Below are 24,014 nucleotides of genomic sequence, written 5' to 3'. Positions count from 1 at the left end.
TCCTTAAACTGACCAATGAGATGCACATGTGTGTTTCTCTTTTCTTTCATTGGACTTGGCACTGGCTGGGTTTTTCTATTTAGCTCTGGGGAACTTTTCTTAGTCATCTAATGATTTTTCCCCACTCCACTTTCCAATTTCTTTTGTTCTGGAACTCTTATAAAGACATTGGCACTCTTCAATGGTATGCTAACTTCATTTTCATTCCTCTTTTTTTTTAAAGTATATATTTAGCCTTCTACATTTATTTACTTCATCACCCACTCACACTGAGATTTTCATTATTTCTACTGTTATATTTTCAGTGTGTGTGTGTGTGTGTGTGTGTGTGTATACACTTGACACAATTCATGTGTAAAGGTGAAAAGACTTGTATGAATTGGTTCTCTTCTTCCATCATGTGGGTTCTGGGGATTGAACTCAAGTCTTCAGGCTTTCTGGCAAGTGCCTTTCATGGCTGAGCCATCTTGTCAGGCCTATGTGTTGAATTTCAAGATAGCTTTTGCTGTTCTTCTCTATGGGCCCTCCTATGCTTGTGGCCAGATTTTATTGATGATGATCTTCACTGTAGACTGAGTCGGCAGCTGTGTTCTTGGAGAATCTCCAGTGTCAATCTTTGGACTTTGCACACCAACCCGGTTTCCTAGGCTTTTTCCTGGTTGCTCTCCAGAGGAACACCTAACGTTGTCAGCCTTCTGTAAATTCTCTCCCATGACTTTTTCCATTACTCACTGAGTTCTCAGTTTCCTGAACGGCTCTGCTGCTGTTTGTTCCTTTTAGATTTTGATGCTTTTATGTACATGCTAATCATTTTACTAGCTAAAATAGGATCTGAGTAGAAGTTAAAGTTAACGTATCTGCTTAAATATTGTCTCCATTTCTCCCCATTTTCTATTTCAGCCAAATTACTTATAATCCCAAGGCTATTCCTTTATTGATGTTCGAATTCAGTGCTCTTTTATTTTCTGGAAGTTATTGCCTCTATCATTATCCCCACTGTGTTTTGTATATACTTTATTTTCAATTGACAAATAATAATCACACATATTGATGGATGAGATATGATATCAGGTTTAAGTCCCAGAAAATTGATGACTCTTATTTAGTACCACAGCTCAACGATTGATTAATCCAGAATTCTGGATAGCCTTATTTTTCCTGTATCTCATCCCTCATATTTACCTAGTCATGAGTGCCTTTACATCTCACCTCTTGAAGAGTTCTCATTCAGCATCCCACTCTCCTCTCTTGGAGCATCATATAGTTTTGCCAAGATCTCCCACTTTTTCTTGAACTACTGCATCAGTCACCTTATTCAAATCCTTGCTTCTGGCCACACCTTCCTTTGAGGCTACAAATCATACTGCCAGAACCACTGATGCAAAGTGTTTGCCCAGTCACACTATTGTCTCCTTTAAAGAGTCGGTCATCATCTCTTTATAGCTTGCTCAAGCAAATCCTGATTCCTTAGCCTGGGACCCGAGAGTTTCACGCATCTGGAGAGACAGACCCCTTGCCTCTCTCCCGAGTGGCTTTCCTTTTTCTTACTGGTCTACCTGTCTTTACAATGAAAATATTGCATCTGTTGCTTTTTCCCATTAAAATTTTCTTATTCTCTTTTCTCCCCCAACGCCCTTGATATTTTGTTGACTGCTACACATTCTTCAAAGGTTATTTCAGATTTATATATTTGGGATGGTCTCCTTCACCTAATTCTTGAATTTAAAAAGACGGCTCCTAGGTTCCTAGGTGCCTCCACATTGCTATCTGAAGACAGCTCCCTCCCACTGATGATGATGATTTAGATATCACCATTTCTGCAGAAGCGCATGCCTCTTCCTTCTCAAGGCTCCATGTGATTTGATTTGGATATTTCTAATGCTTAATCCAGTACCTGCCATAATACAGGCTCTCAATGTTTACTGGAGGAATATTTTACTCTTCTGCTTTTTATAAGAATGTTCTATTTTCAAGGGCAGCCCATTTTTACTTTACAATTCTTTTATGAGTATGTGAAGCAAAGTTTGTTGTGTGAGCATGAGGTAAGAGGTGGAATGTGAAATCCAAATGGATCCTCACACAGGATGGTTCCAAGTTGTCTTTCTTATAGTGATTTCCAGGATCTGGTTAGAGCTGAGTCAAAGTGTGCAGGTGAGTGGAGTGGGAAATTACGTCATCTGCAAGACTGATGTCGTTGATTACATGTTTGCCAAGGGAAACTGCTGCAGTGTCATTAAAGTACTTTCCTATAGAGTTGTTTGTGTTGGTGTGAGCATTCTCTTGCCAAATTGCACAGTAAAACAATGAGACAAAGTCTGTCATAATGTCACACATTTGAAAATATGCGATACTAAAAACATACAAATTTGCACAACTAACAGGCTGTCATGAATTGTCCTTGTAAACCTCATCCCTCTGTGCTTACCCACAAATTCCCCCACCTTTTTTTTAATCGAAAACTTTTCATTTTCTTATGGGGTCCCTCCCTTAGTTTACCTCAATCTTAAAGCATCTCATATGGAGACCTGTAATTTCCCTAATTACATTACTTTGAGGTGAAGGTAACTTGGCCTGGGAAACAAGTCATTAGATATGTTTTGGCAGCTTAGAACTCCAATGAGTCCTAAGCATGACACCCTCACTACCCTCCTTCCCTCCCTCCTTCCTTTCTCCCTCCTTCCCTCCCACCCTCTTCAGGTAGTTTGAAATAATCTGGAGGCCCTCTACTAGGAAGTGGTAGGAAGGACAATGAGAATGAGATGTTAAAAACCACATCAGAAACTTCTTAGTAGATCTGCCGCTGACTCTTCATCTTTTTCCTTCCTGAAGCCCCGGGACAAACATTGTGAAAGGTGTGAGGGCTAAGTACGTGTGTGTGTGTGTGTGTGTGTGTGTGTGTGTGTGTGTGTGTGTGTGTGTGTATGTGTGTGTGTGTGTATGTGCACACAAAAACCTTTCAGTCAGTTCTTGTTTCATAATTGTGCTATTTTCTACCCTTGTCTTCCAGTGTAAGCCAAGAAGTGTTGACTGAGTGTAGCTTTCAGTTTTAAGAGAATCAGTCAACAGCACTCAGGGGATCAAAGTTCCTGACTTTCCCTAAGTCCCATAGCTAGTTAGTAGCAAAGTTAACATAGAAACTCTTATGTTCCCAGCTGTGGAGACAGTGCTTCTCCTAGTCCATGCACTACTGTTCTGGTTGACTCTCAAAAAATGCTTATTCAGCTTGCAGGGGTGTCCAACCTTTTGATGTTGCAGCATGGTGCTGTCATCTACAGAAGTGTTTGGTCACATTCCTTCCTAGATATTCTGGGATGCATGCTCTCAATGGTTTGGTGGCTGTACATGCCTGGTAGAGGAACCCTCAATCTGATTCTCAGGTCCAAGCAACTCTAAGGACCACAACACCATTCTGCACTTGGAATTGACTTGTCTCACACAAAGCTCCCAGGAACTTAAATGGGTGTTGTAAGGTCCTGAGGATTATGTCTCCACGTTAGAACCTCATCCCACAGGCTTGGGAGCCAGAGTTAGAGAAGTGGCGTGGCTAGTTTTCATTCTTTTTATCTTAATATTTGAACTAAAATTATTTATAACTATTGTGTGCACATATGTGCATGATGTACATCCAGAGGTTGAGTGTTCCTCGGTACACATGTGGAGGTCAGGGGACATCTTTGGGGAGTTTCTTCTCTCCTTCCTCTTTTATGTGGGTTCTTGGGGTCTAGAGGCGCTTTGACCTGCTGAGCTGTCTTGCTGACCCTCCTCTTCATTTCTTTTTTAGACAGGGTTTAACTAAGTAGCCCAGGCTGACCTTGATCTTGCCATCCTCCTTCCTCAGCCCCCTAATTGCTGAGATCACAGGCATACACATGCCCTGATCCAGCTCATCAAACCTGTGAATCTGAAGAAGCCTTAAAGGAAGGGATGGCTCCATTCTCAAAGAATTGTATAGCTCCAGTAGCCAGAATAAAGATTCAGAATCATCCAATTGGTCCTTCCTGCCAATGAACTAGACTCTAGGCTTATGAGTCTATGCTATCGTATGACAGAAGATATGAGCTGTAATTCTGAAACCCCAAGAAGGGTTGGTGCATTGTTCTAGAGAGACATCTACTATCAACATATTCTCACCTTTTTTGGGGGGCGGGGTGGAGGCAGGAATCAGGCCAAGAACTTCCAAGGGAACCAGCTGCCCTCCTCTCTTTCTAACATGATCACAAGCAAGACAAATCCTGTCTCATAAAAGTTTTAGCTGTAAGAGGAAATCAGACCAACTAACACCACCCCTGAATACTTAAGAACCCGGCATGGTGAGTAGTAAATATGATTACAGTTTGTAGCCAGATTCATATTCATCTCTCTGTAGAGGCAGTAGAAGCCTCATTGTGGGGAAAGGTGCTGGGAAGAACACATCCTTGAAAAAAGGAAAAAAATAAAAGGGGGAATGGATGTGTGGAAGGTAAAGTAGTTAGATGGGATTCATCCTCCTAGGATTAAAGGCCTTTTAGGCTGGCTCAGTCAAGTACGGCAAACAGAAGATGACAGAGAAGACAGGCTGGGAAAATGAGTGCTGGGAACTGCCCAGTTGAAATCTCATATTAAGCCCTGCTTCCCACCGCCCCCCCCAACATGCACTAAGCCACATACACAGTGTGTAAAGGTTTTACTCTTCGGACTAAAAATTAATAAAGCTATAAGTGATTGCCAAGGAGGGTGAGTGGTGGAGTTTGCTCCAGCAAGCTAGGAAAACAACAGATGGTGGACAGTTTGCTTATCCTGCTTGCAGAGCACACGAAGAGAGGCAGCGAAGCTGTCGTTCGATTTTTGAGGAGCTTTGTTCTGAGCAACTTGGAATCAATTGAAATGGCGTTTCGAATTTTGTGATGCACTCGAAAACTCCCATTGAGTTTCCCCGAGTTTTGTTGCATCAGAGCAGGTAGGGGGCATTAGTTTTCTGGGTTGAAAAAGATCTGAAATTCTGAAACGGAGCAGACTCCAAGGCCACCCTGGAGGCTGTATCTGCTGCTTTCCCGCCTCACCTCTAAGTTTAAGAAAATCCTACTGTCCCTTTTTTTTTTCCCATCTTCTCATTTCTCACTCCAGAATATCATTTCCCAGACATGCTAGCTAAGTGAATAAATGACCTGGAAGCCAACCAATTAACTTTACATCCCATTATTTGTGTTTTTTGAGAGAGCATCGCTTTTCTGTACTCACAACATTTATTAGTCTCCTTTGACTGTAAATTCAAGTCCCAATCTGATCCAGGCTGGAATCGCTGCTCCCGTTGCTCTGATACCTTGAACCTTTTCTCCATATACTATTTGCACAGACTTTGCCTCACTGCTCTCAAATACCAGGTGTAAACAACTTAGGTGGCGGTGGGGGGGCTACTTATCTTGATTTCTGAGGGCTCAGGCCATGGGCAGATCATCAGACCTGCAGAGATACACGTCAGGGGAGCTTCTTCACTTCCTGGCAGACAGGAAGCAAGCAGGTGCTGTGACTGGAAGGAGATAGTGATAACATATCCCCCACAAAGGTTGTGTCCCCAGGAACTCACTTAAAACAGCCAGGTTTCAACTCCTCACATTCCCACAACCTTCCAAAAGAGCGCTACCACCTGGAGACCAAAGTGTCAACACAGGAGCCTTGTGGGGGAATCTCACCTTCAACTCTGACTCATAAGAAGTCTATGTTCCTTGAACATTGTTGGAGGTCTATGTTCATTCTTAAAGTCCTTTCCAGAGAGACTTCCTTCATCCTTCAACATGGAACTCCCTGCCCCTGTGCGCCTACAGAATCTGCCATATTAGCAGTTTTTAACACTGGTTGATGGCACAGTTGCTGGTATATATCCCTGCCTTTATCTTAATACTAGGAGCTCCTAGTTGGGCATGAAGAAAAGGGTAATGCGAAATAATAATGGAGCAGCTACAGGAGTAAGGGTAGGAGTTGAGAAGACTACAATATGGTAAAGATGTCTCACATGGCATTGTTTTGGAATTATAATTCATTATCAATGTATATATATACATATAGTAATAATTAGAACATATTATATATATATATGTAAAGCTCATGTTCCATAATATATAATGCTCATCTAGTTTTAGAGTATATAATATCATATGAAAGTACCTGAGTTAGATAAAAAGTAAATGACAAAAATACCTAGATTATTCTCTGAAGGGTTTTATGCAATCACTAACTTTTACTTTGAGGGGAAAGAATGGAAGAACATACAATCTGATTAGATTCAGAACCATGGACTTGGAAACAGGTAGACTGAGAGGACACCATCTCACCTACTTAAATTCCTTGTTGAAACTGCAAAGAAATTACCTGCCATTTCTTAATATTTATTTATGCAAATGAGACATGAGTTACAAGGATATAGAGGTGAACCTTGATTTATGACAACATCAGGGAAAAGGCTAAAAATAAGTGTGTCTCGGGATGACTCAGAGTGCAGTAAGGGGATTTCCAGTGATTTAGTAATAAATGTAGCAGCCAAATTCCATTTATTTTCTCTGCAAATATTCCCAAGGAACAGGACAAATGACAGCTGCATAATCGGAACAGTTGATATTTTCATGTTGGTTGATTCAACCTTTTGTATCAGGGAAAGAGAGGGCAGGAGGGAGAGGGCGGGAGAGAGTGGCAATCTAAGTGAGGCGAAGTTTGAAGTGTATATTATTCATTCTGTAAACAGAACCTCCAAAATTCTGCGAGAATTCAACTTATCAACATTGAAGTCATTAGTAGGAGCTACACAGAAGTGATATAAGTAATAACAGGCTAAGATAGAGAGATACATAGACGATAGAGCTAGAGAGATTATTTCATAGTTCTAGAAACTAGAGGCTAGAAGGTGTGGTGTGCCATAGGGATATACTCCCTGTAAAGACTCCAGGGAACAACACATTCCTTGCTTCTGGTTTCTGGTGGTTTCTAACTTCCTTTCTAACTTTGGTTTTGACCAAATTACTTCAATCTCTTTTTCTGTCTTCACACTATCTCTTGTCTTTCTTTATAAGACATTGCCAATGGGTTTAGGGACCACCCAAATAATCCAGTATAAACATTTGTTAAGTTAATGATATCTGAGAAAACCTCTAGGCAAGTAAGGTATCATTCACATGTTCTAGGTACAGGGACATGGACATATGTCTTTGGAGGCCACCATTCAACTCCCACTTCTCATTGCAATGCATTTAGTTTTTGGCAAATCTTGCTAGGCTGACTCTGTGGTTTTGAAGAACAATTGAATATTCTTACAATGTTGTGATAATTCTACCCCTATACCATTCTTCCTAGCTAAAACATATCTAGATTTCCTTAAACCAATTGAATGGTGCTGTTATATTTTATAATTGAACACTCCTATGAATAATATTCTATAGAAATTGTGAATACTTTTAAATCCAGCATTTAGTCTCTGAGAAATTTTGTAAGGAGAAGTCTTTCCTGGACATTTCAGAACACATTCCTAAAGAACCATGTTTTGCTCTGCCAAGGTCTTATCACTCTCCATCAATGACCCTTCAATATTTACACACTAGATTACTTTCACATCCATATCTCTGTTCTGTGTTCTCCAATACGTCATTTTCTCATTGCTGGGACAAAGAACTTTACAGAAACACTGTAGAGGAGGCATGGTTTATTTTAGCTTACAGCTTGAGAAGTTTCTGTCCTTTGTGGTGGGAGGGGCATCGAGGAACACAGACCTTCCCATCATGGTGGCCAGGAAATAATTATAGGGGGAAAATAGGAAGAGGGCACAGGAAAAGTCTCCAAAGACATGCCACCAATGGTTTTCTTCTTCCTGCTAGGCCCTACCTTCTAACATTTCTACAACTTCCCAAAATATCACCATCTGTGTTTAACACATAAACATGTGAGGGGTTTTTATATTCAACACATAACTAGTTCCTTCCTCTAAAATTCTCTCGTCCTTTCTTTAGTACTGTTAACCCTGGTTTGCTAGTTTATTACTTCCCAAATGTTGACCTTTTCTTTCAATCAGTCGCACCATCATTTCTACATCTTGGCCATATGCATTTAATGATAGTCCACTTAGACCTTGTAATAAGTCGGCCTAGTTTTATCTATTTTTTTTCATAAAGCATCTTACTTATAAACTTTGTCTTTTGAACAAAGTTGGACACTCCCAGAAGGCAGGTATACCTTTTATTTCTTTAGTGACAGCTCAAAGGTGTTTAATGGGCTCAGCAGTCATTTTAGTGTTGCTTATTAATGAGCAACTTAATACACAATAATGCACAACTTGTAAACATCTCTGCTTTTTTTTTTCTGCTGAACTAGGACTTTTCTAACAATGAAAGTTATATGGCCTTATGAAACATAAAAGTGCTCCAACTACTATTTCTTCTCATTTAATTTGCCCTTAATTTTACCAGGATTAAGCATTTCATATGTATCTTTTGAGAAATTTTCCTTTTAGATACATGTTTATTATCTCTTCAAATAAATGCAAGATAGGCATATAAAATTATTTGTAGATATTAACCCATTGTCCCTATCTTAGTTTGGATGACGGCAACTCTTATAAATGAAAACATTTAATTGGGGTGACTCACTTATAATTTCAGAGGTTCAGTCCATTATCATCATGGCAGGGAGCATGGCAGTGTGCCAGAAGACTTGGTGCTGGAGAAGAAGCTGAGAGTCTTACATCTTTCAGGCAACAGGAAGTCAACGGAGACATCGGGCAGCATCCTGAAAGTAAGAAACCTCAACGCCCGCCCCCACAGTGGCGTACTTCCTCCAGCAAGGCCGTTCCCACTCAAACAAGCCACACCTCCTGATAGTGCCACTCCCTATGAGATTATGGGGGTCAACCACATTCAAACTACCACAGTCCCTTAAGAAATTTTTGTAAAGGTTAAAATCTTGAGTTTTCAAAGGTTGACAGGTCAGTGCTCATGAATGAACTAGTTCGCCAGGGAAAAGGGTAAGGCAGATTCCTCTTCTTAGCGAGATCCGTGATCCTCTTTCTTCTTCAGTCACATGACATGCAGTGTTCGTTCGTTTGACTCAATGAATAAGTTTATCCCAAGAGAGATCAACCGTTGTCTTGCTCCCTAGAAAAATGCACTATTTAGCTTGGTGACTGTTGCTTTGTATCTTTACATACAATATGCATATGTACATGTGGAATGTAAATGGACCCCACGGTATATCCTGATTATTCATGTGTTCTTTTCAATTAACTCATTTCTCAGTCTTGCAGAATGTGACAGATTTAACAAGAATCAAAACAAGAAGAAAAAAAAACACCATAGGATTAAAAACCAATACAGTGATATAATAAAAAGAAACCTTGAATATAAAGATCTATGTTTGTACATAAACTCATAATCTTAAAAATAAACTGTAATTATGTATTTACCTCTGGGTAAATATTAAATGTTTTTGGCAGTTGAGTTCTTGTATTGTTTGATCATAATCCAATAAACAGAAGTTAATATGAAAAGATGAAAATGTCAGTTTTAATAGAAAAAAATAAGCCTGGCTAAAATAACTATTGCTTGAGAATTCCGTACATAAACATGTGTTTTGATCAAATCCATTCCTCATGCCTTTTCCTTTAACTCTTCTCATGCCAGCTACCATTTTTCCCTCTGAGCTTGATGTGTGTGTGTGTGTGTGTGTGTGTGTGTGTGTGTGTTTTAAACCCACTGAGTCCACTTAGTGCTGCCAGAATGTACATGGGTAGAGGTCTATCCACTGGAACATGGGCAGTCTGTCGGTGGCTGAATCCTAAGTAAACTAGCTTTCAATATCTCCGCAGTCATCAACTGTAAATATCTCCCAGGGATGGGACTTCATGAGTCCCGTGTTGTGTGGCACTATTCCTGGAAAGACGTGAATATAAACAAATGACTACTCACCCCAGAAAAGGAACCAATGACAGACTAATATACGGATATCACCAAAGCCTAACTAGGTGAACTACTGAGTTTTATTGCGGTTACTTACAGGAGCAGAAATGACTCAAAGACATCTCCATCACTGAAATCCCATTCCTGCATGGTTGATAGCTTATGAAAGCTGGAAGCCTGGAGGCCACACACTATACAACCTTCGAAGAGTTCAGCAGGTTGCAGAGCATCTTTTCCAGGAACTTTGGCTGGTCTGAACCTCTTCCAGGGAGCTCAGTTTGTCAGAAAATGTCTCTAAGCAGTGTTGCTTACATGTGCTTGGGGGTGGAGGGGCGGGGCTTGTAATCTGGTCAGTTTGGGGGGCTTACTGAAGTGTCTGGGTTGTTTTCTTCCCTGCAGAACATAATATATTTGATCTAAGGACATCCTGTGTCTGAAGAAACTTCCCTGTAAGAAGGATTGCCTTATCTGAGAATTGCTACACTCCCCTATCCATGCTGGTCTTATGTACATAGTTACAGCCACTGGGAGTTCACGTGTACAATGCCCCGTCATGACTAGAAACCAGTTTTGTAGCAATCTTCTACCGTCTCTGGCTCTTATAATCTTTCTGCCTGTCTCCTTTTGCAATAAGCCCTGAGCCTTGAGAAGAGAGAGCCTGCTATGGATGTCGTATTTAGGGTTGAGCCCTCCACAGTTCCTTTTTTCTCTGCACACTGGCCAGTTATACACCTCTGTAATAATCGCTCTCTATTGCAAAGAGTAGCTTTTCTGATGAAGGCTGAAAGCTGCATTGATTTATGGGTATGAAGTTAAATGTTTAGGGTAGAGTTTAACACTATATTCATTTATCTGAATACTACCAGCAAGTTCTTCCTTAGGGCCTGTGCCATACCAAGCCACAGGTTCTTGGCCCGGTTAACAGTATCATGCACGAATTCCGTATTAGGGAGTTGTCATTAAATCCAATGAGAAAGTGGTTGATTACACCCTAAACATTTGTGCCAGTATTGTACTGATGAGCGTGTCTTTTTCAAGCCAGTCGTTATCATAGTTGCAGGGTTCACAGCTGGGTAAGACTTGCAAACCAGGAGCACACATAGTACCTTCTGGCACTATGAAATGTAACAGGTAGCGGTGAAGCTTTCAAGTCAGTACTAAACTTCTCCTTATTCTACCGTTCAGGCATGTCTTCAGCAGTAGGGTCTTTCCATCACGTTCTGGTGGGTAGCCAAAAGTATAGATAATAAAGATTATTGTTTTGGGGACCTATGAGACCTCACTGATTAAAAGTTTAAAGTGAGGTAACCACACCTGGGACTTGACTTTTGTTCTGATAACCTAGGACATCTGGGAGAGGCGTTATTCCTTGTATAGACTAACTCCAATTCAACTTTTTATATATGCAGATGTATAGCATGCTTTGTAGGAAGCACCTATAATAACTGGTTTCCATGCGGATTCTTCAAAAGACTATAATGTTAGTTATCCCTACCGTTCTCTATCCTATATCTTGTGCTCCCATTCCTCACCCCACTTAGTTCTCACTCTGCTCCATTATCCCCCCTTTGTCCTTCATACCACCTGTTTTCTATCCCCCAAACCTTTTCCCTTGCCCTGAACCCATTCTAGCTTCCCAGTTTCTACAGGTACTCCAGGTTAAACACAGGTAAGTAGAGTTCTAAAGCTAGGCCCCACATATGAAAGAGAAATACACACTGTTTGTCTTTCTGGGTGTGGGTTAACTTACTCAGGATGATAATTTCCAGCTACATGTATTTGCCTACAAATTTTATAATTTCATTTTTCTCTACAGGTGAGAAAAATTCCATTGTGTATGTTTACCCCATTTTTCTTATCCATTCATCAGCAGGTGGACATCTAGGCAGTTGTGACAAAGTCAATATTAAAAAGGAAAAAGTCTACTACACTGAGGATATAGATAAGTGGTAGACTATTGGCCTGGAGTAAGGCACTGGGATAGATCCTTAGTAACACACACACACACACACTCACATACACACACATACTCACATATGCACACACATACACACACACACACACACACGCACACACACACGATCACAAAGAGATAGATAGAGGGACAGTTAGATAGACAGATAGATAGATAGAGACCGACAGACAGACAGACACACACACACACACACACACACAGAAAGTGTGTGCAATTATGTGAACAACAATGAAAAGAACGGCTTCTTCTAAGACCCTTTTACCAGAATGGAAGGTTTATTCAACAGAGGAGAATTATTAGTCTTTCATTCCTTTTCTGGGATGTAAATAGCACAATTGAGAATCGTTTCCCCTATCCTAACTCTGCCACTAAGTGGCTGTGGCAACTGGTACCTCTTCTGTGGACAAATCCGTGTGTTGAATGAAAACTTCTCACTAGTAGCAGCGGTGGTGATTGGCAGCCAGTGTGGGAGGCTGGGCTTAGCATCGAGAGAGACACTCTCCAAGGTCCCACTGGGGTTGGCTTAGCGTGCACTAGTGTGTTGGAAAATGTCATTTTTGGTGATAATTTCTTATCTCACCAACAGCTGGCTTTGTTCTCTAAGCCTGTATTGCTTCTTGTTGGATGAGTTGGAAGGTATTTAGCGTATTTTCAGTGACGCTAAATAGTTCTAGGAAAAGTAAGTCAGAATTTGTACTCTGAGAGAAGTGGACAGGGGTCAGGAGCTTAGTTTTTAAGTTTTGAATTTCAAATCAATGGACTTTGGAGTCATGTTTTCTGTTTGGAGCTCACTAATGTTCTTCACTTAGCAGCTTGTCACAGACATTAAAAGTACAGAGCTACAACACGCATTTAACTAAATTTGCCATTGTAAGACTATGTCAACATTTGTTTTACCCCAATATTTTATTGAGAACATTTAGGATTTATTTCAGATATTTTATTATTTACCCATAGTCTTAAAAGTCTTTCTTGTATATACTTTTTCCTGGTTGTTGTATCTCTGTAAGAATGAAGATGTAGACATGGTTTTATGATGACATTTTATAGATATTCGCAAACTGATCCTCTCAGATGGTTAACTTGTATTTGGTAGAATATTAGCTGAAGGATATAAAATTGAGGTCAGGAAGAAATAGGGACTAAGAGCAGAGCACAAAAGGAGGCGAGGTCAAAGGTTAAAGGTTAGCTTTCCTATAGATAAGCAAAGAGAGGGATAGAAATCAAGGTGGGCTAGCAAGGATCAGGAACCTACAGACTTGGAGTCATTCAGTGAGCAGAGAGAGGCTCCATGACAGTATTTGTGAAGAGAGAATTTCTCTGGAGAGCATTTGCATAATGACTATTCTGAGTCTCTTATTTTCCATAGCTGTGGGGGTTTGCCATATGGGAAACGTATGTATAGACATTGAAATAGTAGCAAAGAACTCAGAGGAAGAAACACTTGCCTCTCCTTCGAAGGTAAAAATATTCTTTTCCAGTGTGTTTAAATAAAAACAGTATTCTACATAAGGAAATATTAAGTTTGTTAGAGTAAAATCTTTTGTGGCTTTGTTCATTGAATGGATACTTCTAAAGTTTCATTTTATTTTGTGACGAGCCAATGGCTGCTCACTTTTAGATAGGATAGAAACAGTCTGAATTAAGCTTTAGCGGCCCATCGCCATGTTCAGCAGCAACAGACACTCCTCTGCTCGGTCCACCTGTGTGGTGCTGGTGGTAGGAGGCAGTCTGAACATGTGATCTCTCCAAGGAACCTTAATCCAGATGTCTATGGTGCTAGGATAGCAACTGTTACAAATGAAGGGCTTGAGAATGACTCTGGGGCTTACCTTGCAAATTGTCCCACAGAGAAATTTGTGTGCCCTGGCAACAGGCCCTGGCTATAAGCCAAAAAGAGAGGGTTCCAGAAAGAGATTAAGGTGTCAGGGCTGGAGGAAAGAAAAAGATATAGGGCAATGCACTGTCTGCTCATAGCACACACCTGATTTACACCCAGCCACTGAATACTATCATGAGTAAAATGCCGGCAGCTGGCCCACTAAGCTTTTGGATGGTGGACATGTAGTTTTTAAACTTTATGAAAATTTTTTTCATTATAAACTATTTTGCAATATTTTCTGTAAAACCTTTGGAAGGACTAATCACATTAAAACTTGATTTAAACTCATGCATATTGAAACATGCTAGCTTTCCTTGAGATAAAATGCTAATCTGATAGTATTGTCACTGACTGTTTGCAGTTATTAAGTGATACAAACATTAGAAACTTTTCTAACTCCATATACACAGTAAAAGCAATGTGATCTAAATATAACCTATAGCACAATTAATTGTACTGGAAAAATGGTCTCACTATTAAGAAGTGAAGCTCGCTTAGGTTATTTCTAATTCTCTACACATCTGTGTAGACTGTGGGAAAAAGCAGAGCGTTCTAGCTGGGAGCATTATTCAAGTCTAAAATTACTCTAACACGAGGCAAAGCTTCCCCCCAAGGCTATTTTGATGGATACCTCATCTTCTAGATACATCAGCAAAAGAATTAAAGAATTTCGACTTAACAGCCTTCAGCATCAGACATTTTAATTCTTAGGAAAATAACTGTAGATCTTTTAAATGTTAAACTCATCCTTAGAAGGTAATAACCACTATAATCCAACTCTCATCAATTAGGAAGAATGAGTGAGATTGTAGCTGTAAAAGGGTGTGTGTGTGTGTGTGTGTGTGTGTGTGTGTGTGTGTGTGTGTGTGTGTATTTGTATGTGTTTTGTAGATCGTGCTGTCTCCATGGACCCATAGGAACCTGTAGTCACTGAGAGGGGAAAAGGGAGTGGAAATATGCTTTCTTTTACTGCTTTACAGCTGTATACTCCCAGAGTGGTGTTCTCTCATCTCTCCGCTCCCCTCCCTCCCTCCTTTTCTTCTGTGACACTTCTCCAGCCAACCTCTCCCTTCCTGACCTCATCCTGTTAACAGCAGGCAGACAGCATTTCCAAGCCTGACCTCCTAGAAGGAATGTTCTAGTGTCTCATGTCTGAGCTATCACTGGTTGTACCTCTTTCCACTTACATATCAAACCAGGCTTATTTTATTACACTCTGATTGCTTATTTTCTTTCTCAGTTTTATAGCTCTATGGCCCCTTACCGTGCTTCCTAGTCAGAGCTGAACACTGTTGTTTTGAGTGAATATCAAATAACTAACCAAACACCTTTTTTAACTTAAGAAATAGGAGGTCTTTACTCGTTAATTTATTCCTTTAAATGTTGATTAAGATTCTATTGAAAAAAGTGAAGCCATGTTAAGTTGATGTTTTTGCTCAATCCATCACTATAAATGAATAAAAGAATATTTTATTTTTTTAAATGTATGCATATGTGTGTGCTTCCATGAGTTTATGTGTACTGTGTGTGTACGAGGGTACCCATGGGAGCTCAAAGAGGGATCCCCTGGGACCAACGCTACCAGTGGTTGTGAACTGACATAGGTACTGGGTGCTGGGAACTGAACCCTGATACTTTGTAATGACAGCAAGCGCTTTTTAAGCACTGAGGTGTATCTCCAGTCTTGCACAGAACAGTTTCCAGTATTCCTTCGGTGTTTTTGAACAAAGGTACTGCCTAGTCTATCTCTTTATTCTGTGTTGGTTTAGTTTGACCATAGATCCAGAGTAGTGTTTGGTAGTCTATTTCTTTTATTCTTTGTTGGTTTAGTTTGACCGTGGATCAGGGTTGGTATTTTTCCAAAGAGCTAATGTCTGGTTTAAGACAAATGTATCCTGAGGTGAATTATAAAATAGGTGTCCCCAAACAAGTGACTCATTTAGATGGGTGGTAACTCTGGCTACTAAACGTGGGATGGAGGAAAAAAGGGAAGCAATGCTGGGGGTGTTCAGTTTTCCTCTTGATGTTGAAAGCTTTTATTGCCAAGACTACGGTGATTAGTGAGTTTAAAGGGAAATGTCCAAGTTGTAAAAACACTGTGCTAAAAACAGGCAAAGGTTTTCCCTGCCCTGTCTTTGCTGTGTTTTTAATAACTGAATTGCTGTGGCCAGGAACTGAGAGTACTTACATGTCAATGCAAGGGATGCCGACAATAAATACACTCAGAATAAGAACGGCAACATCACAGACTTCCCCTCTTAGTTAGTAGATACAACATGAAGTGTGATCTCTCTGCTGTGCTTTACCACTCACTTTTCTGTACAGCATACAGCATAATTAATGCGACTGAAGGAGATTTACAAGTGAGTGAGTGCCTGTCCTGTACCCAACCCAGAGAACGGTGTGCAGTACTCTCAGATTTCTCAGGGCTTCTCCTCAGTGGTGGATGACTTAGGAAACCCGTGTCTGATGGAGGCCTGAGATGGAGGTCTGATGGAGGCCTGAGCAAGGATATGAAGGGACTGCAGAGTCCTTTCTGCAAGATTAAGATAATCAAAGGTAAGGTATGAACTGATTCAAACTAAATGATCGTAGGCACTACATGTTCTTGGTGCTTACCCAGCAGCAAGGGATCTGCCTGCTGGGTTTGATCCTAGTATCTGAGTCAAAATATCACTTAATTACTCATTTGATCTTTTCTCCTAAATTTGACATAGTTGCATAAAGAAATGCGTTTGTCTGTAAAAGAAGAAGGAAAAAAAATAAAGTGAGTGGAGAATAGAGACCTGAAAACTACTTTGGGGGTTAGGGTGTTGTTTAGTACTAGAGTACTAGCCAAGCATGCAAGAGGCCCTGGGTTTTATCCTTGGCGCAATAGAAAGCACACACCCTTTTCCCTCTAGAAATATTCATTTGTGTGCATGTCATGTGTGTGTGTCTGTGTGGTGCATGGGTGTGTACAAGTGGACATGTATGTGCACACACGTGCATATGGAGGCTGGAGGTCAACCCCAGGTGTGGTTCCACAGCTGTCTTCCACCACCTTGGTGCTAGGCAAGCAGGCTAGACTGGTTGACCAGAGAACTCCAGAAATCCCACTTGACTGCTGGGATTCCAAGCACATATCATCATACCTGGCTTTATTATGTGGGCTCCCGAGATGAGACCCAGATTCTCATGTGTGAAAGGTGAGCACCCTACCCACTGAGCTCGCTCCCTAACCCCTCTGCTGGAAATACCCATAAACTAAAATAGTTTCCCTTTCTAAGAAACAGCCTGGAAAATACCATTGGATATCAAGTCTAGGTCTCTCCCACAGAGAACACCCATGCAGAAAGGAAAGGATTGGCCATTTGACACGAGATGAAATGCATCCTGCTGTCACAGAACCAGTGTCCTGTGTGGCCTTTCCTGCTCCTCTGTTCTTTGTTCTTGCATAGCACTTTCAGCAAGCGACGCTCTTCAAAGAACGGGACTGCATTATCACTTACGTTTCCTGACCAGCCCATTTTCATCTTCATCTTTTGTAAACGTGCTGGTGAGCTGTTTGCCTGAAATTTCCCTGTTAGGTTATTTCCTCGCTAATATGCACCCTGATTATGTTTGCACGTGTAACTGGAGGGGCCAAAGTCCCCCCCCCTTTTTTTGTTGCCTCCTGTGAGTGAAGAAAGACATGTGAGTGCAGAGAAATAAGACAAGCAGGAAGTAGGCAATAGGAAGGTGGTACCTCATCTGTCATGTGGGAGAGGCTATGGCATAGGGGAAGAGATTGCCTAACTGGGTTTAAAAATACACTTTATGGGTATAGATTAGGGTGAGTCTGCTCTGTAATAGATAGTGTGCTGTGTACTACAATACACAGCATGGAGTTCATGCTCTAGTTCAGCAGTCACTTGCGACTATTGTGGATACTGATGAGGGTGACTTACCTTATTAAGTCTCCATTTATTTATCCAGGGGCTGGGATTACAACAGTGACCTCATGGCATCACTGTGAGAAATTAATGAGATGCCAGACAGGAACATTTAACAAAGCAGCTGCTAGTTTAGACTTTCTAAATGACAGTTATTATACAAGTAAATATTTCTAAGAATACGAAGCTCCCCAAATTAACAAAATGACATTTACTGGCAGATTTCCACGACATTGGAGGTCCATAGGCCATTCACATAGCACATCCAGTTTTGGGAGATCTAGAGATGTATTTTGTGACCAATTATATTCATGCCATCGTAGATCAGAGGTCTGTTTGTAGGTAGACCAGGTTACTAGGACTTTCTCTTGTAAATGATAAATCCAGCTGTCAGAGATTTTTCCATCTCCTGACTTAAAATGTGCAGATAAAAACAGTTGTTTCCTCTAATTTCGGAACCATTGGCCATGTAAGTCTGTTGTGGATCTTGGCAGACAGGAACAAAAATGTCTCTGCTTCTTTGGTTCATCTCCGGTTGTCACCGGCAAATGTTACTTGAAATGCATTATGGCACGGCCTGTTATTGAAGGTGACTTTGATCTGTCATGTGATTTCATTTAGTGCCCGCACTTGTGATATGACCTTATCGACAATTCCTGAATTGCCTTTGAAGGTGTCCATGAACTGGATCTACGCAGGGTTTGAGGAATCAGAGAAAATTTGTAAAAACCACTAGCTGAGTAGTTCTCAAAATGCAATATTTGGGTCTTCCTAAGGTATGTTCTTTGGAATTTGAGTTCTGTGTGGGCATTTAAAAATAGCTTTTTAAACAAAATAACCTAAAAAAAGTTAGCAGAAAATTATTCCACACATCTCCACAGTCATATTATTCTGAATTCCGTTCATGCTATGGGTTTGTTCAGAACCGTATTGGTACCTAAAATATGAACATCTAACCTTTCTTGTGTTAGGAAACACATCTGGGGGGCTTTCACTACAGGATACAATAATAGCCTCCACACAGGCCTAGCATGTGCTAATGTGGAATTCTTTTTCTAGTCAAAACTAACTTCTCTTAGGGAGTTACATTTGGCAGTTAGATATTTTTTAATTCCTAATAGGTTAGTAAGAGGATATGTAATATGACCTAATGTGTAAAAGATGCTCTTACACCAAAAGAAAGCCAGACCATTGGAACAGTGTGTGAACACAACCATGTGTAGCAGACACACGACTGCAGGTTGAAGAAGAAGTGTAAGCAACAGTAAGGCATCTCAAGTTCTGCTTGCCAAGACTGATATTAATAAAGACGCCTAATATTTATTCTTTTCCTGCAGTTGCTTAGGGGTGAAGTTTATGACAAAACTAGAAATTCTCTTCAACATCTTCAAAAAGGGAAAACAAATTTCAGTTTCTATTTTCTTGATCAACAATAATTGATGCAACACTAATTGGATTGGGATCACATGTTACACCAATTTTAGTCATTCTGATTCCCTTCCCTTCCCTTCCTTCCCTCCTTCCTTCCTTCCTTCCTTCCTTCCTTCCTTCCTTCCTTCCTTCCTCCCTCCCTCCCTCCTTCCCTCCCTTCTTTGTCTTCTCTCTCTCTGTCTCTCTGTCTCTCTCTGTCTCTCTCTCTCTCTCTTTGAGGCAGGCTCTCATCATGTAACCCTGGCTGACTGGCCTAGGACTTTCTTTGCAGAACAGGCTAGCCTTGAATTCAAAGAGATCATGCCCTTGATGCTGCCGCCTGAGTAGTTGGATTTAAAAACCAGCTCAGTTAATCTTCTTCTTTAAAAGATTCTGGCATGTCATTTAAACATGCAAAACGCTGCTTGGACCGTCAGTAATTTTCAAGGTTCCCTCTGCCCTTTTACCCAATTCTGTTCCTAGTGCAGCAGAGCTTTTGGAACCGTCTCCTCCTTTACTTGTTATATTTTTTTGCTGCATTGAATCATTTCAATGTGATAAATTGAACAACGTTCTTAAAATAACAACCTTTAAATAGTGAAACAATGAGGGAGTGGCTTGTATAGTTTTGGAGAAGGGATTTAGAAGCTTAAACTCAGACATTTGAGACTAAATTAGATATCAGACCTCAGACTAGGACCTGTTTCCTAACAACTGTGAGCTTCGAAGTAACTCATATTGAGTTGTGAAAGTCCCTTCCACCTCCTGAAATAGCCAGTGGTCGGAGATGCCCACCTGTGACTTCCTATCATACCATAATAACCCACTGGTGGCAAAGCTTGGATTAGATCAGCCTGCAACTTAGTTGTTACTAGCAAATTGATGCCCAGTAATACTTTTGCCAATGTCATTCTTATATTTTATAGTTATCCCAATGTATACTGAGTAACAATTTTAATGTAATTATTTACATAGCAGGTGTTTAGTAGTCTTTGCCAATAATTTTATGCCTTTATATTTTACGTTCAATACAGCTACACCTGTGAATCAATAAATGTTTTCAATAAAAAATGATCTTTTACTTCATATTATGATAGAATTTCTTAAAGTTATTGATGTTTCATTGATTTAAAAACTTGAGAATCTTCTTAGATAGTCATGATGGGTTTGGGCAGAAAGTTGTTGTGAGATTTATTTTTACACCCTAGATGCTTCTACTGATTGGATTCTAAGTGGTGCTGAAGAGTGGCCTGGGAATGAGCGGCACGACATCGTGACAAGTTGTGCTTGTTGGTCAAGGATGGTGGGGCCCAAAAGAGGGCCTTTAGGAAAACCTGATTCCAGCCTTTTTATCAAAACAAATCAGCTAACACAGAAGAAAGGAACATGTTCCTGTGTGTAGGACACTTCACTGAACTCTTTACCTTCCTTTTCTTATTTTCGATCCAGTGTTTCCCTGTATCTCGGAGTCTCTTAGAGTAACATCCTATGAACTTGTGAAAAATTTGGCTCTTTCGGCCACAACTGGAAGACTCCTATGTACTCAGACTGTATTTATTGAGCATCCCATATGTGAGATTTTCATGTTGAAGAATCCACACTCACCAGGGAAAGGATTCACGGCGTGTAGTTTCTGTCTTCAGCAAACCTGGTGTATTAGAGGACAGCCACACAAAGAGGTCCCTTGCATGAAACAGCAGGATGACCTGCTTTCGGCCATGTTGGGCTACTTAGCAAAAGTGTCTCAAGCAGCAAACAGCCACCCCCCAAAGACAGCAAAAGCAAAAGCAAAAACCGTTATGTGGCACTTCAGATCTGATTATGCTTCTATGGAAGCATCAACTATAATTCACTCAGTGTGCCCTGGGAAAAGAGGCAAGGCTTAATGCCAGACACTGCACTGCATATGATATAGTCATTAGCGAAAGTTGGGAATTGGGAAAGAAACAAATAAAACAAAACAAAATGTGTGTGTGTGTGTGTGTGTGTGTGTGTGTGTGTGTGTGTGTGTGTGTGAATTCCGTCCAAATAGAGAACATCTTTTTTGCACAAGCATGAAGTTTTCAATGTCTATGACATACATAGGAAAGTCAATGTGACACAATTTGTCCTTCTTTCCTCTGTAGAAAAGAGATAAGTCCAGGAAGGGAGATAAGAACAAACATTTAATTTATAAATATTAATTGAAAGAATTGATGTGAATAGGAAGAATCTGAAAGAAGAGAAAGACAACCAGGCACAGAATGTAGTAGAAACTGTAACAACCAGTTCCTTATTTTATTTGCTGATGTATTTTCTGCATGTTAAGATCAAACTCAGTCAAGTGCCAGGGAAGTCCTCTATCACTGAGCCACACTTCCAGAGCTTGATCTCCATCACTGAATGGGAGGAATGACTAAGATTTATTGAGCACATGCTATGTAGCAAGTACTGTGCTAGATGATTTCTTTATTAACTCACTGGATCCTCATTAAATAGGCACGATTATTATGTCTACTTTATGGAAGGCCAATTGAGGAGCAGGGAGATGAAGACATTTGCCTGAGGTAGTGTATTTATATTTAAATCCCTGATGCTGCATCTGACCTTAGCATGTGTCATCCCAGAATCCCAAGGACTTAATCACCACACACTCCCCTCTGACTCATGAGCTTAATTAACATGACTCTACATCATCTCCAGTCGGAATTCATAGAGCTATGAGGATGGTATAAGGAAACAAATCATGATAGGCACAAATGCATAACAGCCATAGACTTTTACCTACACACATTTGCACATACCCGTTTAAGGAAATCCTGGTGATGTTATAAAGTGGTCTGCCAAGACTGTTCTGCCTGAAGGTCCTGGTCTGAAAGATTGTATCTACTCAGTAGAAGACTGCTTTGGGTGGGAGTTCTCTTTGCTGCGTTCTCATCACCATCAACACTCAACGACAAGCACCTTAAGGAAAGATGGGCTTGGTTGAGCTCAGTGTCGTGTCACAGAAGGGCCGGCAGCAGGCCAATGTCCTCTGTGTGTGTTGGGGCTATCTTATAGCTTGCTGACCTCTCAGCAGATGAAGAAGCAGAGAGACTCTTGGCAGAACCAGCATCCCTCATCCTCTAGTCCTGTCCTATGCCCACTATCGGGGCCTCACAGCTTTCAAGGCTGCCACCAGGTGGGCACCATGGGCCAGTCTAAAGACATGATCCAATGAGTGGATGTTGTTCGAATCTTAGCTGGTCTTTTAATAAAAAAAAAAAAAACCCAGAGCCAGATATTCCGGTGAAAGCTGGAAGATCAGAGAAGCAGAGCAAGCCACAGCCACCGCCTATTACCTCACCAACTCCACGAACCCTCTGATTGAAATCCTCTGAGTCTTCACCCGAAAGGGTCTAAGCTGAACTGCCTTAGTTTCTGTTTCCTCATGCCTTATATACCTTTCTGTGCCCTGATATCACTTCCTGGGATTAAAGGCATGTGTGCTTCCCAGTACTGGGTTTAAAGATGTGTGCCACCACTGCCTGGCTCTGTTTCCAGTGTGGCCTTGAACTCACGGAGATCCAGATGGATCTCTGCCTCCTAAGTGCTAGGATTAAGGGTGTGTGCCACCACCGTCTGGTCTCTCTGTCTAATCTAGTGGCTAGCTCTGTTCTCTGATCCTCAGGCAAGTTTACTGAGGCACACAATGTATCACCACAAGTGGATTTCACATTCAAGTCATTACTGGGAGTGACAGTAATTGTGATATGTGATTAGGATCCTTTGGGAGGGTTGGGGATTCACACACAAGTCCACATGTGGTCATCCTTTGGGCATCCTCTTTCAATCTTGTGTTTGATTTCATTGGTCTTCTCTTTCTTGTTCTTCTCTTTCTCATCTTTGTCTTGTTAAAGCAGTACATATTAATAAGAACATAGTTGTTCAACTCCATATTTAGGAGTGGTATATTTTGTGGAATACTAGGAGAGTCACATCTAGGACTTTCTGGATGCTGGGAGCTGCTGGGGATGAAACAGAGGAGAGTGGGTTGTTCTCTGCTGAAGGGAACCCAAAACACTGGCCCTAGAGTCAGGAAGGCCGACTTGATGGTATCTTTCCTCAGTTGCAAGATATTTCTTATAAGTTTGGGCAGTAAGTTTAGTATATTTCATTTTGGTCAGGAAGGCCAGGATCACGTTGCCTGAGAGCTAGGTTTGGTGGTATTAGAGGCCAGTGTAGTCCAATGTACAAATGAAGCCTGGATAAGAAAATTCTACATACACAAAACCTCCAAAATGCCCCAGCAAGGGGCAGTTGCTAGCAAAGAGAGTCTACATGTGGTTCACAGTGGATGGGGGGAGGGGTCAAGGTAAAGAATGGGAGCAGCCCAGAAATTAGAGATTGATAACAAAAATGAAACCACAGATAGAAGTTGTAGTAGGCTCTTGGCCATCTGGCAAGAGTTCATGACAGACGACAAGGAGGAGGAAACGAGGCATTTGTAATTCTGAAAGAGAACTTTCAGGTCACGCGAAGCACACAGGAGGATGTCTACGCTGTCTATACAAAGCAATGGTACGATATACACCCTGTGTCTTCTTAAACATTAAGTTGAAGATGAATTGTAACTTTCCCTCAGATTCCTGGTGGTCCTAACAGGCAAGTTAAACAGAATAATTTACGAGATTTTTGCTATTTATAGAGGAAACACACCCAGATGTCAAATGTTAAAATCACTTTTCATCACAGTTCAAACTTAAACAAAGCAGGGAGCAGAGAGATGTAGCTGAGAGGAAAATGGACAGGATCCTTGTGATGCTGTCCTTTGGCACGTTATAAAGAATTCTCATTTCTCTGGGTTTGAAAAGAATACTATAACCACCAACATTCTAATAGATTTACTTTGAAAATCCTCAAAAATGTTTAAAAGCTTAGTATAGATTGTACTCTGTGTATAC

The sequence above is a fragment of the Peromyscus californicus genome, unplaced genomic scaffold, assembly GCF_007827085.1.
Source record: "Peromyscus californicus insignis strain IS unplaced genomic scaffold, ASM782708v3 Scaffold_23__1_contigs__length_62951481, whole genome shotgun sequence".
In the NCBI taxonomy this organism is placed as follows: Eukaryota; Metazoa; Chordata; class Mammalia; order Rodentia; family Cricetidae; genus Peromyscus; species Peromyscus californicus.
This window is presented reverse-complemented; position numbering follows the sequence as displayed.